The sequence below is a fragment of the Octopus bimaculoides genome, chromosome 20, assembly GCF_001194135.2.
Source record: "Octopus bimaculoides isolate UCB-OBI-ISO-001 chromosome 20, ASM119413v2, whole genome shotgun sequence".
NCBI lineage: Eukaryota > Metazoa > Mollusca > Cephalopoda > Octopoda > Octopodidae > Octopus > Octopus bimaculoides.
Genome location: NC_069000.1, coordinates 5,485,761 through 5,489,595, shown reverse-complemented (window position 1 = coordinate 5,489,595; position 3,835 = coordinate 5,485,761).

Genomic DNA, 3,835 nt, shown 5'->3' with positions numbered 1-3,835 from the left:
CCCCTCCTCCCCCTCATACCCCAACATAGATAAGATCGTGACAGCCGAAATTCTTGATGCCAATAATGATCTAGTCTTGTATGATTTAATAAAAAAATGCATGATGCATGGTACTTGCGGAACAGATAATCCTTCTTCACCTTGCATGGAAAATGGTTCGTGTCAAAATAAATTCTCAAAGAACTACCGAGATGAAACGCTTCTAAATTTGAATGGCTATCCAGAATACAGAAGACACTCTTGTTTGTTCCTCTTAAAGGTTACTGTATCCGGCCTTCAGTGCTCTAAATACCTGTTTGTGTGGAAACCAAAGTCCCAGAGGACTTTTGCCTTCCCCTCTTCGCCCTTTAACTCTTCTGGTGTACGTTGGTACCAAATACCCGTAATGGCATATCCATTACTTACAGCATAATAGGCAATGGAGGTTTTGGGCTACTTTGTCGTGTCTGCACTTGTACTCTTTCTACGCATGACTTTCTCTTTCTGCGCATCATCATCATCATCATCATTATCATTATTAGTATTATTATTATTATTATTATTATTATTATTATTATTATTGTAATGCTGCTGCATGCTAATTTAGTTATCATGTATTTTATGTCGAGGTTTGGTGACAACAAATCACTATTTTCATTATTATTATTATTATTATTATTATTATTATTATTATTATTATTATTATTATTATTATTATTATTTGCATGCTATCTATTTGTTTCCGCATTTATTTATGGCGTATGTGTAGAAAGCAAGACAGTTAAAAGGTTTGAAGGATAGTTGTGACTAACGATATTTCGTTAAAGGAGATAATATTTCCTTTCGCAAATGAATTTTAAAAATAAATAAACTATTATATAAAGAAATAAACAAATAAATACAGAGAATCGACAAGAGAAAACAATTAGCGAACGCTGTTCTTGGTTTTTCAAACCGGAAGCTTTAGCTATAATTTTAAAACTATTCCATCAAAAATGCCGCAATATTGTAACAGTATTAAATGTCTAATATCTGTCAGGTAGTTTTACCATTATTTTTGAGTCATGGAAATGCTAAAGTATCGTTATTATGACTAAAATTTTTGTAGCAGGAAGAATATTAATGTAACGACTGGTTAATTGCCATATTAATTTAGATTTTAGAAATAAAATAAAAGATGGATGCGACTTGTCTACGACAACGAGGCGCAGTCGTTGCTGTGTGGTAAGAAGTTTGCTTACCAATCTCATGCTTCCAGGTTCAGATCCTAGCCCGCTGCATACGACCTTCGGCGAGTATCTGAGTGTCTTCTAATATAGCTTCGGGACAACCAAAGGCTTGTGAGTAGATTTGGTAAGTTCATTTCAAATGCAAGCTATTCAGTTGATCCAATCAACCGAAACCCATGCCGCAGAGACCGACGCTGTGCTAGGTTGTATAGACTACACCTTTCTCTACTTCCTCTCCCTGTTTATTTCTTCGTTCTTTTCTGTCGAAGAGCATAGGCTCGAAACATAAAATATACGTTAGTGATAAAGAGTGAACAAATACAAATTTCATACTTTCGGGTCATTTAAATTAAGTACCAGTCCCGCACTGGGGTCGATGTAATCGACTTAATCCCCTTGTTCTTGTTTGTCCCCTCTATGTTTAGCCCCCTGTGGGCAATAAAGAAATAAATATGACTTAATTTATTTGTAATAACTTGTAAGCACTCGTCCATTTTGATGTGGGGCGTTATGATACAAATCTCCCCCTGTTGTGTTGGCAGCCCTGACAAAGTTATAATACCATGTTTATAACCTCTCCGTTTTTATAATCCTATGTGCTTTGTATACTTATTTTGTAAACAAATATGATGCTTTGATGAGTAATTATTCCATTTTTCTTTCAGAACTGTTTGTGCAAGTGCGAAGTGGTTTCTGTGACGTGTTCTTCATACACTCGTGAAATAGCATCTTCTTCTTCGGGTAGTTGTTCACACAAGTTAAGAAAAGATTATCCGAGAGAATCGCCGGGACACTGACTGTTACAAGATCGCACTCCTGTCACTAGCTGCTGAGTCATGGTTGGGAGGGCCGAGGTGGTGTTTATGTCTGCCCGCCCCTATATAGCGACCTAAACCGAACTACAAAGAGAAAGCATCACATAAATTTCTCACGTACTCAGAAGGAGAGACGGATTTTGTTCAATTTTGAGAGGTTGCAGTACTTAGCTGGTATCGTAATTCTTTATATTGGCGCCAGAATGAAGAAGAGAATTAATGGTGACTTTCCAAGATTTGAACTTGCAACAGAGATCTTCGCAACGAAACAACAAAACGTACTTTTTTCTACATCTCAATAACAATGTTAAATTCACTACTATCGCTGTCATTCAGACGGTGAGGGAAAAATAAACAAAGGTTTGTATATTGAAATACAATATTTTTTTCTGAAAGATGTGTGTGCCATGAAGACAGGGAGAGAAAGAGAGAGAGAGAGAGAGAGAGGGGGGTACTGAGGAAGTGAGAGGAAATTAACTCGAAATAAACATATGAATTTAAACCAAATAAAGAGCTGATGACAATAGGGGATCATGTAAATTTTTTTGGTTATTTCTTTGGAATGGAATTAAAATTAGAAGCAAGGAGAAAATGAAAGCACTGTACATGTAGAGACATAAATGGAATTCCGAGAAATATTCAAGAAAACTATATATAGTTAGTTTAAATGATTATGAACAAAAACATAAAGATGAACAGAGAACAACCTACATACATACACGTATATATATATATATATATATATATATATATATATTGTTTACATATATTAACATATATATATATATATATATGCGTGTGTGTATATATAAGTATATATAATTTATATATGTACATACAATTTTTTTAATATGTGTATGTATACATACATGTACATATGTATATAACATATATATATGCATAGATATACGTTGTATATATATATATGTATGGATGGATGGATGGATGTATTTATATAAGTATGTATATATTATTCACGCCAAAGAAGTGAGAAGTGTTGAAAAATGATTTTTCTTTCATTTAGAAAGAAATCTAATATGTTATTCTCATTTGAAATACTTCAAATTACTTTCTGATATAGACGGCTTGTTTCGTTTTATTTCCTTATACAATTAGCTATCGTCATCATCATCATCATCATCATCATCATTCTCCTCATCATGTGTTGTTGTTGTTATTATTATTATTATTATTATTATTATTATTATTATTATTATTATTATTATATTTTTTGTATTTTTAATTTTCATATATCAATATATATATATATATGTGTGTGTGTGTGTGTGTGTGTGTATAAAGAAAAAGGATGTATACAGAATTTTAAAAAAATATAATGTTATATCTGCTTTTGAATAGAATAAATAAATGCGTTTCGGTGAGTCTTTCTATTTGTTAGAAACCAATTAAATATTGCTCAGATATCAAGTTATATTTAACAAAACAAGCGAGGCGTTGGAAATTAGAAGAGACAGTAACAACGTCATACTAAATTCTTTACAATGTCTTGCTTTGCTCTCCTTATGTTTTTTTTTATTCGGTGTTGTTTTTGTTGTTCTTGTGGTTGGTATTTAATCTTCAGGTGAAACTTGATCGAGCAGACATATGATGTAAGGCGTAATAGCTATCTCGACTTCTTTTAGATTTAGGTTTTAAGTTGTCTATTGTCAGGTCAGGTGGCAGAGGTATTCGTTACGTTTTATTTTTACATTCCGAGTTCGACTCATCCTGAATTGATTTTGTCATTTTGTTCATTAAGGAACTCTAGGTAAATAATTTTGCCTAAAGCAGAATATATATATACATATATAT